Genomic DNA, 16,387 nt, shown 5'->3' with positions numbered 1-16,387 from the left:
ATACTTAATGAATAGCATATATATATATATGTATATACACGTATATATATATATACACATATATATATACATACATATATATATACATATATATATATACACACACATACATATATATACTTATATATATATATATATACTATACACATACATTTATATATATTTTAAATTAATTTATTCATTTTGGAGAGAGAGCACGAGCAGGGGAGTGACAGAGAGAGACTGAGATAGACAAACCCAAGCAGGCTCAGCACAAAGCCCAATGAAGGGCTTGATCTCACAAACCATGAGATCATGACCTGAGCCGAAGTCAAGAGTTGGATGCTCAACTGACTGAGCCACCCAGGCACCCCTGAATAACATATATTTTTAATTAAAAAAATTCTTTTGTCTACACATGATGTTTTATATAATCACTGGGGCAATTTTGTTCTTCTTAAGTCTTAGATCTAGACATGTAGCAGTGGAATAACGTAATTGGCTTTCAGTTTAGCAAAATTTTCTTTGCCTTTCCATCTGTGTCTCAGCTTTCACTGCATCTTTGGTGGAACAGTGTGACCTGAAGCTCTTCACAGCAGATATCATCATGTAATACTTACTCTTTCGTGGTAAGCTTCACTCAACCAACCACTTTCTCTGTGAGGAACTATGAGTTGCTAGTGTATTCTGTGCTGTAGATATTCATCTCTACAACGTACAATGTTAAGGCTTTCTTTTGGAAAGCAGTTAAAATTATTTTTCTTTGTTTTTTTTTTGAAGACATTTATTATCTTTTATTGTTTGATCATCTTATATGATGATCAGGCAGTTCCGAAACCTCTTGTATATCAAGTTGTCTTTGGCTGCAGAAGAATTATGAATGTGACCACAGTTTTGCTGCCTGTAGCCAGCTTTTTTATGTTATACTCTGCTAGAATTACCTCCTAAGCACACATAACTGAAGGATTGAACAGAACATACAACTGGATTTTTAAACCATTCAGAGGATTGTTTGTTCTGTTGTCAACTATAACAATGTGATTTCCCATTCTATAAAGATTCCTTTAATTAAAGATTCCTTTAATAACACTGGTATGTAAGATTGGTGTTCAAGATAGAGAAATTTCTTTTTCTTTTTTTAAAAATTCATTTATTTATTTATTTATTTATTTTTAATGTTTATTCATTTTTGAGAGACAGAGAGAGAGTGCGAGTAGGGAGGGGCAGAGAGAGAGAGGGAGACACAGAATCTGAAGCAGGCTCCAGGCTCTGAGCTGTCAGCACAGAGCCTGACATGGGACTTGAAGTCACAGATGGTGAGATCATGATCTGAAATGAAGTTGAATGCTTAACCGACTGAGCCACCCAGGTGCCCCTATTTATTAATTTTGAGAGAGAGAGAGAGAGAGAGAGAGAGAGAGCGAGCAGGGCAGGCTGAAAGAGTCAAGTGAATGAAATTGTAAATTAATTAAATTCACTCTCCATTCCTGTCCCACCCATGGACTAAGGTACTGCATATCTGTATAATCTGACCCACTGGGACCTGAAATGCTCTGCATATTTTGGTGATGCAGGACCATCTGAATTTATTTCTCATCCTTCACTCCTCCCTTCCCTTATTCCCTCACCCTCCCTGTCCTGAAGTTGTATCTCCCCCATAAAGCATTCATGCTTAAGTCTCTCTGCAGGCTCTGTTCTCTAGAGAACATTGCTTAATACATTGGCTGTTCACTTTTTTCCTCTCTTTTTTTGAGACTTGCCAATGAGTAGCCTTTGTCCATTTTCCTTTTGGGAAATGTTTATATTTTGTTGAATGATTTGCAAAACTCTTTGTCAGATAAAGAGCTAATAGTTTTGTCACTTATTTTAAATTTTGTTTTATTATATTTTTAAATTAAAAGTATTTTTAATTTTGACTTTTCTGCATTTTGGGGTACATTTTTGTTTTTATTATTTTTATGTTATAATTGTGAACTATGTCACACATGTAGAAAAGTGTCTAAAATGTATCTCTTTTAGATAATATAACAAATAATACTATAATATAAAATAAACTGTGTAGTTACTTCTGTTAAGAAATAGGTCATTCATTGCTTGTAATGTAGAAACCCCCAACTGTGACCTACTTCAATCACATAGTTTTTCTTCTCTTAATAATTTTGTAATTTGTTTTTTTGTACTTTGTGTATGCATGTGTGTGCTTATGTGTGTGTGTATGTATATGTCCGTGTGTGTGTATCACTATTTTCAACTCCCTACCTTCCATCTTTTCAGTCGTCACTCTCTCTCCTTTCTCATCCACAAGAGAATTCCATCTAAGTTAAAATGTGGAAACATAAGGCAGACACAGGGAGGTCACATGACAGATGGATACTCAGTTAAACAGAATTCCAGCCAAAGGGGAAAGGAATAAGACTGACTGAAGTCATACAATTTGAAGACAGCAACCACTCTTATTTCTAAAATACTGTAAGACCAGTTGTGGCTATGGATCCTGAGGGAAGTAGGGAAAGAAAAAAAATTGAATGAATCTCCTAAGCACAGCACAGTATTTTGTGGACTTAGAAATACAGAGGTATGACAATTCAGGAAACAACAGATGTTGGTGAGGATGTGGAGAAAGGGGAACCCTTGTGCACTGTTGGTGGGAATGCAATCTGGTGCAGCCACTCTGGAAAACAGTGTGGAGGTTCCTCAAAAAATGGAAACTAGAAGACCCTTGACCCAGCAATTACACTACTAGGACTTTATCCAAAGGGTACAAAAATGCTGATTAGAAGGGGCACATGTACTCCAGTGTCTATAGCAGTGCTACCAATAACCAGTTACTGAAAGAGCCCAAATGCCCATCAACTGATGAATGGATTAAGACGATACGGTGTATATATATATATATGCAATGGAATACCACTTCGTGATGAAAAAAAATGAAATCTTGCCATTTGCAACAATGTGGATGCAACTGGAGAATATTATGCTGAGCGAAATAAGTCAGTCAGAAGACATCATATGATTTCAACCATATGTGGAATTTGAGAAACTTAACAGATGATCATAGGGGAAGGGAAGGAAAATAATATAAAAACAGAGAGGGAGGCAAATCATAAGAGACTCTTAAATACCGAGAACAAACTGAGGGTTGATGGAGGTGGGGAAAATGGGTGATGGGCATTAAGGAGGGCACTTGTTAAGATGAGCACTGGGTGTTATATGTAAGTGATGAATCATTGGATTCTACTCCTGAAGTGAAGACTACACTGTATGTTAACTAGAGAATAAAGGGGAAAAAAAGCAATACAGAGGTAAAATAATGGAAGAAAAATTACCCAAAGACATTCAAATATGCAGTAAAACCTTGAATTGTGAGTAACTTCAAGGGTACTGCAAGATGAGCGAATATTTCTAATAAATTTTAATTTGATAAATGAGCAATATTTTGCAATATGAGTAGAAAGTGATGCTGAATCTCACATGATCACAACTGAGCCAATGGTTCTTCTCTCTCTCTCTCTCTCTCTTGCTGCGGGATTGTGGGTGATCATTTCCCATGCTTGGATGCTCAGTCTCAGGCCATTGTGTTTGGCAGAAATCAGTGATTTTTAAGAACATTGGAAGGTGCCCACAACTGGCACTAGTGTATTTTTTTGTCACTTCAAAGCACCAATGGACAGTCCTTTGCTTCTTCATATAAGAGTAAGCTTAGGACTGCTTTGCTTCATTCTAGGTCAGGCTGCCTACAGATATAGAACCTTGCCTCTGCTGCCTTATTGCCAGTTACATTAAATACTGTATATGATAAAGTTTATTAATACTGTACTGTAGTCAACATCTGTGAGAGCATATACAATGGCCCCGATGCAGAAAAAGGTTGAAAAGAAAGGCAGTAAGAAGAAGGAGATGACTATGGCAGAAGTTAAGGAAATCATCGAGAAGAATGAACAAGGTATGTCCATGGATTGGCAGGTCATTTTGAACTTTAGAATGCTTTATACCAAAGCACTATTTTCAGCAATGCTTTGAGGTGACTGAAGGATCAAACCTTACCTTCCAAGAGTTTGGGAAAAATCATTTCCACATCATGAACTACCTCAAGATCATCAATAAAGCCTAGGATGGGGTCATCAAGAGAACCCTCAATTCTGCGTGGAGAGCTATGGCCTGATTGTGTTCTTGAACATGACTTAGAGGGGCTTGATCATCACCAGTTGTGGATGAAATTGTGTCCTTGGGGAAGATTGTGGGACTGGAGGTGAATGAGGGTGACATTCAAGAGCTGGTGGGGAAACATGGCCAGGAGCTGACCACTGATGAACTGATGGATCTGTGTCAAGAGCAAGAGTAAGAGGTTATATAACGTGGCACAAAAACAGATACTCAGATCAATGGAACAGAATAGAGAACCCAGAAATGGACTCACAAACGTATGGTCAACTAATCTTTGACAAAGCAGGAAAGAATATCCAATGGAATAGACAGTCTCTTCAGCAAGTGGTCCTGGGATAACTGGACAGTGATGTGCAGAAGAATGAACTTGGACCACTTACAGCATGCACAAAAATAAACTCGAAATGGATGAAAGACCTAAATGTAAGACAGGAAGCCATCAAAATCCTCAAGGTGAAAGCAGGCAAAAGCCTCTTTGATCTTGCCTGCAGCAACTTCTTACTCAACATGTCTCTAGAGACAAGAGAAAGAAAAGCAAAAATGAACTACTGGGATGTCATCAAAATAAAAAGCTTCTGCACAGCAAAGGAAAAAATCAGCAAAACTAAAAGGCAACCGACACAATGGGAGAAGATATTTGCAAATGACATATCAGATAAAGGGTTAGTATCCAAAATCTATAAAGAACTTATCAAACTCAACACCCAAAAAGCAAATAACCCAGTGAAGAAATGGGCAAAAGACATGAATAGACACTTCTCCAAAGAAGACATCCAGATGGCCAACTGACACATGAAAAAATGCTCAACATTACTCATCATCAGGTAAATACAGATCAAAACCACAATGAAATACCTCGTCACACCTGTCAGAATGGCTAACACTAACAACTCAGGCAACAGCAGATGTTGGCGAGGATGTGGAGAGAGAGGATCTCTTTTGCACTGGTGGGAATGCAAGCTGGTGCAGCCACTCTGGAAAGCAGTATGGAGGTTCCTCAAAAAATTGAAAATAGAACTGCCCTATGACCCAGCAATTGCTCTACTAGGTATTTATCCAAGGGATACAGGTATGCTGTTTCAGAGGGACACAGGCACCCCCATGTTTTTTTTTTTTTTCTTCAATTTTTTTTTAACGTTTATTTGTGAGACAGAGAGAGACAGAGCATGAACAGGGGAGGGTCAGAGAGAGAGGGAGACACAGAATTGGAAATAGGCTCCAGGCTCCGAGCTGTCAGCACAGAGCCCGACGCGGGGCTCGAACTCATGGACCGTGAGATCATGACCTGAGCTGAAGTCGGAAGCTTAACCGACTGAGCCACCCAGGTGCCCCTGGCACCCCCATGTTTATAGCAGCACTATCAACAATAGCCAAAGTATGGAAAGAGCCCAGATGTCCATTGATGGATGAATAGATGAAGAAAATGTGGGGTGTATATATATATATATACATGTACATATATGTATATATATGTACATGTATATATATATGTATATATATGTACATGTATATACATATATGTACATGTATATATATATAATGGAGTATTACTTGGCAATCAAAGAGAATGAAATCTTGCCATTTGCAACTATGTGGATGGAACTGGAGGGTATTATGATAAACGAAATTAGTCAGAGAAAGACAAATATCATATGACTTCACTCATATGAGGACTTGAAGACACAGAACAGATGAACATAAGGGAAGGGAAGCAAAAATAATATAAAAACAGGGAGGGGGACAAAACATAAGAGACTCAAATATGGAGAACAAACAGTGTTACTGGAGGGGTTGTGGAGGGGGGATGGGCTAAAGGGGTAAGGGGGATTAAGGAATCTCCTCCTGAAATCATTGTTGCACTATATGCTAACCAATTTGGATGTAAATTAAAAAATATAAAATTAAAAGAAACCATAAAAGATTAAATTAAATCAGACTAAATTGATAGATATTTAAGAATAGTTAATTCAATTATTATGTAATTGCAGAGGTCAAGGCTCTCTAATATACCAATGTAAATGAAACTTTGAAAGCAGTTCTCTTTGAAAATAATTTTTTTTATTGCAAGAAAAGAATTGTCTTCAAAACAAAAAAGTCATAAGAATACAAGTGTTTGGTAAATCTGTGAAAGTATAAGCACTATCATATTAAGTGATCATCTGTCAACTATCAAAGTAATAAAAAGTGGCCATGAAAATATAAATAAAAAGTAAAACCTACTGAAAAAAAAAAACAGTGAGAGGTTATGGAGGAGATCTTGTCTGCAGAGGAGGAGAAAAAGGCAGAGGAATCTATCACTTCAAATGAGATTAGGGAGGTGTGTAAAATGTGGGAAACGTTGCCAAATTCTGTGGAAAAGCACCACCCGAGTAAGGCTGTAACAGTATGAGCCATGAATCTGTTTAACAACAATGCAATGTCACATTTCCGTGAAATCCTCAAAAGGAGGCCAAAGCAAGTGTCATTGGATAGGCTCCTTGTTAAAGTTTCATGAAAAGAAAAAGATGCCATTGAGCCACTAGACAGCAGTGATTCTGTTAGTGATAGTGAAAGTCGTCCTACACAGTATCCTTTCTCTCTTTTGTCTCTCTCACACCAACCACAAAGGTTTTCAAAGGTAATTGCAGGTTAATTTTTTCATTTTAAAAAATATTTTGTATTTTATTTATTATTTTGTATTACATTACAGTATGGTAATCATTTTTATGTGAATATTTTTGGGTTGTGGAATGAAACTTTTGAGTTTCCATTATTTCTTATAGGTAAATTTGCTTTGATATACAAGTGCTTTGGATTTCAAGCATGTTTCCAGAACAAATCATGCTTGCAAACCAAGGTTTTATTGTACATTTGTATATATGTTATATAATATCTTTAGACATATATTCCTCTGTTGCATGCCAATGCTTCCTTAGTATAGGTGAGTCTAACCCCTTCCTTAGTAGAGGTGAACACAGATGTGTGAGACTGTAAGTTAAACATGGGATCATAAAACCAACCTTATGTGTTGGGAAGTGACTTTATTTCACTGATAGGTTACAAACTTTGGGGCAGTATCAATTCTTTTGTCAAGGACTATCATCAATCTTGGATTTTAGGGTAACTTTTTAGTTCTTAACTTCCCTATAAGTGGTTTTCTTGTCACTTAGAATATAAAGCTCTCAGACAGCTTGTATGTCAGTTTTAGAGTAGGAACTTAAATGAGTTTTGGTTAGTCTAGCTGAAAGTTTGTCAATTTTATTGATACTTTCAAAGAACCAATTTTGTTTTCATTGCCTTTTCTCTATTGTTTTTCTATTTCCTATTTCATTGATTTCTATCCTAATGTCTCTTATTTCCTTCCTTCTATTGCTTTCAGTTTGGTTTGCTCTTCTGTTTCCAGTTTCTTAAGGTGGAGGTTTACATGTTGATTTGAGGTTTTTACAATTTTGGTGTTACAGCTAAAAATTTCCCTCTAAGCACTGCTTTACCTCCATCTAATAAATTTGGTATGTTTAAAAATAGTGCTTGATTGAACATCTCAGTATAGAATGCCATTGTCATCTAGCTTCCAGGATTGTTGAGAAGTTCAAAATCATTCATATGGATCCCCTTTCTCCCCTCTTTTTCTTTTTCTTTTTCTTTCTCTTTCTGGTGAATCTTTTAATTGTTCCAGGGTTCTTAAGTTGCATATTCATGTGCCATAATATGGTCTGTTTTCATCCATTGTTCTGGGCAGTTAATGGCTCATTTTTTTTTTAAGTTTTTATTTTAATTCCAGTTAGTTAACGTACAGTTGTATATTAGTTTCAGGTGTACAATATAATTATTCAGTACTTCCATACACCGCCCTGCACTCATCTCTTTAATCCCCATCACCTATTTAGCCCATCCCTCCACCCACCTCCCTTGTGGTAATGCCAGATTGTTCTCTACAGTTAAGAGTATTTCTTGCTTTGTCTCTCTCTGTCTTATTTTTTCCCCTTTGCTCATTTGTTTTTGTTTCTTAAATTATTTATTTATTTAAACAAAATTTTTTTTAAATGTTTATTCATTTTTGAGAGACAGAGACAGAGCATGGGTTGAGAGGGGCAGTGAGAGAGGGAGATATAGAATTCAAAGCAAGCTGCAGGCTCTGAGCTGTAGCACAGACAGCTCAGCCACTGATTGAGACACCCAGGCACCCCTTAAATTCTACATATGAGTGAAATCATACGGTGTTTGTCTTTCTCTGACATACTTTACTTAGCATTGTAACTCTCTAGGTCAATTCATGTTGTTGCAAATGGCAAGATTTCAGTATTTTTTAATGACTGAATAATAATCCATTATATGTATATATAATGTATATAAATATATATACAACATCTTCTTTATACTTTCATCAACTGATGGACACTTGGGCTGGTTCAGTAATGTTGCAATAAACACAAGCAGTGTGTATCCCTTTGAATTAGTGTTCTTTATTTTTGAAAAAAAATTTTTTTTAAAGTTTATTTCTGAGAGACAGAGTGCGAGTGGGGGGTGGGTGTGGGCAGAGAGAGAGAGGGAGAGACAGAATCTGAAGCAGGATCCAGGCTATGAGCTGCTAGCATAAAGCCTGACAGGGGGCTTGAACCCCCAAACTGTGAAATCATGACCTGAGCTGAAGTTGGATGCTTAACCGACTGAGCCACCCAGGCACCCCAAGCATCTGACTCTTTTTTTAAAAAAAAAAAAAATTTTTTTAATGTTTATTTATTTTTGAGACAGAGAGATACAGAGCATGAACAGGGGAGGGGCAGAGAGAGAGGGAGACACAGAATCCGAAGCAGGCTCCAGGCTCTGAGCTGTCAGCACAGAGCCCGACGTGGGGCTCGAACCCACGGACCGTGAGATCATGACCTGAGCCGAAGTCGGTCGCTTAACTGACCAAGCCACCCAGGCGCCCCTCAAGCATCTGACTCTTGATCTCAGCTTAGGTCTTGATCTCAGGGTCATTAGTTCAAGCCGAACACTGGGCTTTGTGCTGGGTGTACAGCCTACTTAAAAAAAGAAAAAGAAAGAAAATACTGAATCTTAGAGGGGCTAAGTACGTTGTTCAAAGTTACACAAGAAATAAGTAGTAGAGCTGGAATTTGGCTTCTAGGATCTTCTGCCTCCAATACCACATTTTTTTTTTTTTTTAACCACACCATTCTGTTTCTTATCCTGTGTGTCAGGGAACAATACCTTTTCAGGTTAAAAATGACAAGGACTACAATAAATATGCTATTTAGTTTGGCTATAATGTCCTAATTTAAATATTCATGACTCTTAGAGTGTAGTTGAGGGGCACGAATGCATCCTTCTTGTTGTGAAAGAGCAACCTTAACTACTTAATGAATCATAAAGCAAACTGTTTCCAAGAGAGACTAAATAGCAATATATTGTGCAGATTGAATAAGGTATTATCAGTGTAAATAGAAAGTATTGATATTACGCAAAAAGTAGGCTCCATTTGCATGGCATACGTTTCATCATTCTGACTACAGCTTGAACATGTGTCATTCTATAGAGGACCAGAGCCAGAATTTGCCATTACACCACAGGGAATTTTAAGAGGTCCATAACTCAGCTAACACTGTTTTTGGGTTAATGGATGTTGGGTGCATCATTAGAAAGATCAAGTTCTTCCAAAGCTTAGGAGGGAGAGTCACCAGCAGGAAAGAAAGAGAGGTCGGATGGTTATGGTGTTGGACATGACCTTAAAAGTCTCTAACTCTGCTGTCTTGTTCTTAGGAAAAAGAATACTTTGGAAAAATAAATCATTTTGAGATTTGATTTGGGAAATCAATGAATCCATGATCTGGATGTTTGCCAAGATTATTCCTATATCCGTATTTTTAGAGACTTTCAAAGTAAATGGTTCTATAATTTTTCTCAGAAGCACATTGTTGTGCAGGGGAGTTCTTATATCTTACTCTTATCTCTCTCTCTTAGGTCCTCCATGGAGTAAGAGAAGTATCTCTTCCCAGTGATTCCTCAGTTTTCCTTTTCTTCTGATATCTAGATTCTGACAAGATATTTGAGTTGGGTAAATTCCCTTTTAGTATTATTAAAAATGTATAGCTTAGTGGCTTAATAGTATTTTAGACTGTTATTTTTTTTTGTTTTTACATCAGTGTGCTTATGCTAAAATACTAAAATACACTTGTGTCTACTGGAAAATTAATTAAAAGTTAGTGTATGTGCTTAAGAGCTATATTTGTGACATTTTCCTTGCTTATATGCATTTGATTTTCAACAAGCACTAATCTTTATATTTCCAATTCCTATAACCCCCCAAAGTATTAGCTGAGTTATGAGTCATTTATTGATGTCCTAGTATTCACTTGTTTAGCTCCTTCTTTATTAAAGGCATAGGTAGGGGGAAGCTGGGTGGCTTAGTCGGGTAAGTGTCTGACTTTGGTTCAGGTCATGATCTTGTGGTTGGTGTTTGAGCCCGCATCTGACTCTGTGCTGACAGCTCAGAACCTGGAGTCTGCTTCAGATTCTGTGTCTCCCTCTCTCTCTGCCCCTCCCCCAGTCACACTCTGTGTCTCTTCTTAAAAATAAGTGAATGTTAAAAAAAAAAAAGGCATAAGTAGGGGATATAAAGAAATGCTGAGATTAGGATCATTGTTGGAGTTCACAGGTAAGGTTTAAATTTTTTTAATGTTTATTTATTTATTTTTGAGAAAGAGAGAGAGAGTGAGCAGGGGAAGGGGCAGAGAGAGAGAGAGGAGAGAGAGAATACCAAGCAGGCTCCGCATTGTCAGTGCAGAGCCTGACCTGGGGCTCCATCTCACGAACCATGAAACAATGACCTGATTGGAAATCAAGAGTTGGACACTTAACTGACTGAGCCATCCAGGTGCTCCTAAGGTTTAGATCCTTGTAAATTAAAAAGCAATCAAATGCAGTCTATAATTATGTATCAAGTTAATGGTACACATAGTGAAGTTTGAGATTTCAGAGAAGAGGGCCCTGAGGGTGAGCTTTTGCTGGTTGAGAATGTTTTTATGGAGAAGGTATGACTTAGAGTGGGTCTTGAATCATAGGCAGGATTTAAATGGTTGGAGAGGTGGAGGCCACATCAGGTTTGGGGAGAGGAATGGATTAGAATGAGCTGGTATGTATGGGAGTGTGTAGAGTTCATTCGGAAGAAGAGGGAGTTTGTATTGGCAATAGTAAAGTTAGTAAAAGAGGCTGTGGTTAGGTGATAAGGGCCTTGAAAATTGCTAAAGATTTGATCTTCTGGGAAATGTGTTTTGGAAAAGAGAGTGACAGAATACTTTAAGAAAATGAATCTGGGGGGTGCCTGGGTGGCTTAGTTGGTTAAGTGTCTGACGCAGGTCGTTATCTCATGGTTGGTGAGTTTAAGCCCCTCATTGGACTCTCCACTCTCAGAGCAGAGCCTGATTGGAATCCTTTGTCTCTCTCTCTCTCTCTGCCCCTCCGTGTTCTCACTCTCTCTCTCTCAAAAATAAAATAAGCACTAGAAAAAAAGAAAGCGAATCTGGTGATAATATACAGTATATAGCACAGAGGTAAAGAGCATGGGTATAGAATCAGAACCATAGCCTTGACTATTTATTTGCTGTATAAACTTTGGCAAATACTTTATCCATTCTGAGCCTTAGTTCCCTCATTAAAGAACTTAATTTATTAATTAAGTTTTATTTTTCATTGTGGTGAAAAATACTGTTGCTCTATTTTTAAAATGGAGGTGTTGAATAATAATACCACCTATCTCTAGGGTTATTGTGAGGAGTAAATGAGAGGAAGTATGTAAAATGCTTGGTCCTTTCATACATGCCTGGCACATAATCCTTCAGGATAGATTAGCTAAAAATATTATCTAAAAGGGAAGAGGCTTATGGGGCCCCAGCCCCTGGTGGTGTCACCCAGAGACCCTGTGGTCATGTGCCCTCATGATGGCAACTGGCTATGGAGCAGCACAGTGGCAAGACAATTTTTGCCAACTTTACTCGCTCTGAGGATGCTGGAGGGAATGGCTGATGTCCAACTGTGCACAGGCTGAACCAGTCTTAGGAGAGGGGCTTAAGTTTGCTAGTGAAGGATGTGTGTTCATCTGCTGCCAAGTAGGAGAAAAACCTTTTTGCAAAGATCCAAATAATGACTTCAGAAAAAGCTTGGAAGTGGGGCACCTGGGCGGTCCAGTGGGTCAAGTGTCCAACTTTGGCTCAGGTCATGATCTGACAGTCTGTGAGTTCGAGCCCCGCTTCGGGTTCTGTGCTGACAGCTCAGAGCCTGGAGCCTGCTTCGGATTCTGTGTCTCCCTCTCTCTCTGCCCCTTCCCTGCTTGTGCTCTGTCTCTCTCTGTCTCAAAAATAAAATAAAAACATTAAAAAAAATTAAAAAAAAAAAAAAGAAAAAGCTTAAAATAACTGCAGTGTCTATACTACCTAAATATGGAACATCTCAAAAACTGGTAGAATCTGAGTGTCTTCAGGCCAACTTTGTGGAGATGTTGTTCTCTGGATGTTAGCATTTTAAATTATAGCTTATTTATTTATTTTAAGAGAGAGCGAGAACAGGTGCACAAGTGGGGGAGGGACAGAGAGAGCGGGAGAGAGAGAATCCCAAGCAGGCTCTGCCCTATGAGTGCAGAGGCTGATATTGCAAGGCTGGATCACACAAACCATGAAATCATGACCTGAGCTGAAATCAAGAGTGGGACGCTTAACCATCTGAGCCACCCAGGTGCCCCTCTGGAGATTAACATTCAATGATGGCAATTTTGTCTTCATTTCCTGATTTGCTTTAGTATAAAAGAAACTGCATACTTGCCTTGAATTCATGTTTAGTAATAAATAAATAAGTAAATAATGATGTAAAAGAAATGGTATGTCTAAACAGGAAGTGCTATTAAATGCTCATGAACTCTCAAAAAAAAAAAAAAAGGGAAGAGGCTAGGGATAGTGAGATTAGGGGAGACTTATAATTAAATTATGAGTTTCTCAGGCATTTTTCTCACACTGTATTATAGCTGACCCTTTAACAAGGTTGGGGGCAGGGAGTGAGGGACACCGAAACTACCCCCTCACATAAAAAATCTGGGCATAAATTTTGACCTCTCCAAAACTTAACTACTAATAGCCTACTGTTGACTGAAAGCCTTGTTGATAATATAAACAGTCTAACATATTTTGTGTGTTATATGTATTATATATTGTATTCTTATCACAAAGTAAGTTAGAGAAAAGAATGTTATTAAGAAAATTATAAGGAAGATAATATACACTTACACTAGTGTACTATAAAAAAATCTATGTGTAGGCAGATCCACAGGATCTGTCTCTTGCTTCAACAGTGTTGGGAGGGAACACATCCAGGGAATAGCTTCTTCCAGCCCCCCACCACCCTTCCAACTTCTTTTCCAGTTGAAACCTCTGAAGGCATCTTCTTACCATCTTCTATCTCCAGGGCAAGCCAACACTGTTTCTTGAGCTTAGCACCTCATTGCTGATCAACCGTGAACGATCACATTCATCAAAATTACTCCACGGAGGTGAAGGCTCCATGGACCACCTGATCAGTGTGCACCCAAGGACCTGGGCACCTACCTTTCTCTACGCTACTGTTTCCACCTGGAGGATGTGGATGTTGAGAGCATGGGCCATTTTTTTCCGCCAGAGGGTGCCACGTGTCCCTTGACCTTAACAAACCAGCTCCGTGGCTGTGCTCTCTTTCAGGACAGTCAGAAACCGTGGACATCATGGAAGCCGCCATGGCCCTGGACGGAGAAGGACCTGAAGCTGCATGTACTGAACTGTGCGTGTCCTGCCTGTCCCCGGGCAGACCCCCATCTCTGTGACTTCCTGGAGAACCACTTCCTGGATGAGGAGAGGAAACTGTTCAAGAAGATGGGCAACAACTTGACTGTGCAGGCTGGCTGGCCTCCAGGCGGGGCTGGGTGAGTGTCTCTTGGAAAGGCTCACCCTCAGTCGCCACTGGGAACCTCTGGAGCCCCACGGTGTCAGGGCTTTTGCCTGAGCCTATCCCTGCAGTCACTAGGAGGCTTTTCAACCACCCTGGAACCTTCTTCAAAGCTGCGGACCAAATGGAGACAATAAAATTTTGTGCAGAAAAAAAGAAAAATTCTGGCTTATTGGTGGATTGTTGCAGTTGAAACCCGCATTATTCAAGGGCCAATTTATATTTGTTTATATGTCTCATTTGAACTCGTTGAAGGCAAGAACGATCTTCGATTACTAGTGTGGGTGCAGGGTAATTTGAGTCCATAATTGAGATATGCGTTGAGTTGGTCAGAGTGGACAGAAAAGGTGGGTAAAGGAGACCTGATGAAGAAACGATTAATTATGCTCCAATGATTGAAGCTGGCACTGGAGAAGCAAAGTGAATAGTAGAGATGATTCTAGGATTTTAAGAGCTTGGGGAGCTGAGAAAACAATGACTATTAAAAAATGTTTTTTTAATTAATTTATTTTGAGAGAGAGAGAGTGTGCACACATGCGTGAGAGCGAGGTGGGAGGGACAAAGAGAGAAGGAGAGAGAATCCCAAGCAGACTTTTTGCTGTCCGGGCAGAGCCTGACACGGGGCTCGATCCTACCAATAGTGAGACCATGACTCCAGTGGAAATCCAGAGCCAGGAGCTTAACCGGCTGAGCCACCCAGGTGCCCCTAAAAGGATGACACTATTAACAGAAGAAAGGACATCAGCAAAGAATGAGTTTTGGAGATGAAATGGTGAGTTTGCTTTTATTGCTGTTGCTTCAGAGTTAGATGCTCATTTATTTATTCCACAGATACCATTTTTACCATATGAAGTCAGATACTTTGCCCAAATTTTGCTTATAAAATATTGCATATCTTGTTCCTCAGTTTTAAGTTTCTGTCCCTTTTCTTTCTTTTAGCTTCTCTTTGCTTTGCCTACTCTCAGAGGAATAGCCTTTTCTATTTATTTATTTGTTTATTTATTCATCTATTAATTAATTAATTATTATCAATCCAGTATAGTTAACTGTATTATATTAGCTTCAGGTGTCCAAGATAGTGATTCAGCAATTCTATACAATACCTCAGTGCTCATAAGTGTACTCATAATCCCCTTAACCTGTTTAACCCATCCCATGATTTTTTTTTCTTGTGTTCCTTCTCTTCTTGGTTTTCACTCTATTCTTGTCTTGCTTCTGCCCAAGAATTACTTCTAACCCATTCATTGCTCTTTTCCCACACTTCTCTGTCTCGTCTGTAGTGCACATTTTTGCTGCCTCTCTCTTTTTTCTTCCCTGGTATCCAACGAAATCAAGGATTTTGTCGTCCATGGTGCACCCCCTTCTGAAGAGTTTTGAGCAGTAAATGGGAAGGTAGTAACTGCAATTTAGTAGGATTGTGTGTGTGGGGAGGTTGTATGTATTGTTTCTCTGGAATCTCAAACCAAAGAATGATTCCTTTGGAACATGTTGATAGTTTTCACTTGTGCTTCTGATTACCTAGGATATTTTGGTTATGGCGAGATGAGAGAGGTATGAGTTTAACTGTAACCTGATCAGGTCAGTTTTAGATAAAGCTAAGAAGAGTTAATGAGTTGTACTTCACAGAGGAATTTCTGTGTAGGAGGGCCTTTTGTTTTTCAGGTGTACATTAACATGGGCCACTGTAAGCCTGGTGTATAGAAAAGAGTGTTAGCTGCATATGTAGAATCAGAACATTCAGTCACTTTAATTCTGAGACTCGAATTTAAAATCTCTTTTTATTGCCATTCACTGCTTTACCATGATGTATCATGAGGAAGATCAAATGAAGTTGGAACTTGAGTGATTTTCAACTGGTGATGGTTGAGTTAGGAGCGTAGTACTGAGGTTTATTTTGCTAAGCAAATACTTAATTTTTTTTCTTTTTTTAAATTTAATTTATTTTTTTAATTTACATCCAAGTTAGCATATGGTGCAACAAGGATTTCAGATTCTTTAATGCCCCTTACCCATTTAGCCCATCTCCCCTCCCACAACCCCTCCAGTAACCCTCTGTTTGTTCTCCATATTTAAGAGTCTCTTATGTTTTGTCCCCCTCCCTGTTTTTATATTATTTTTGCTTTCCCTTTTGTTCATCTGTTTTGTATTTTAAAGTCCTCATATGAGTGAAGTCATGTGATATTTGTTTGTCTCTAATTTCACTTAGCATAATACCCTCCAGTTCCATCCACGGAGTTGCAAATGGCAAGATGTCATTCTTTTTGATTGCTGAGTAATACTCCATTATATATGTGTGTATATG

The 16,387-nt window shown here is 38.5% G+C and overlaps 1 protein-coding gene across 6 annotated transcripts in view; it reads left to right on the top strand.

The window, feature by feature from the left end:
- LOC122235710 (RAD52 motif-containing protein 1-like) overlaps positions 1–13,929 on the top strand; it is a 92,608-nt gene extending 78,679 nt beyond the window's left edge. Inside the window, exons 5-6 of one of the 6 annotated variants that reach the window (XR_006213714.1) lie at positions 10,084–10,172; positions 13,573–13,929. The gene's annotated coding sequence lies outside the window, so the exon portion shown is untranslated. Of the gene's footprint in view, positions 1–10,083; positions 10,178–13,529 lie in introns of all 6 variants that reach the window. The other 5 variants (XR_006213716.1, XR_006213713.1, XR_006213715.1 and 2 more) reach the window with 5 other exon arrangements.
- The last annotated feature ends 2,458 nt before the right edge of the window (positions 13,930–16,387 follow it).

The sequence above is a fragment of the Panthera tigris genome, chromosome F3 (assembly GCF_018350195.1).
Source record: "Panthera tigris isolate Pti1 chromosome F3, P.tigris_Pti1_mat1.1, whole genome shotgun sequence".
NCBI lineage: Eukaryota > Metazoa > Chordata > Mammalia > Carnivora > Felidae > Panthera > Panthera tigris.
The sequence above is the reverse complement of the archived record's forward strand: the minus strand, read 5'-3'. Positions and strand labels throughout refer to the sequence as shown.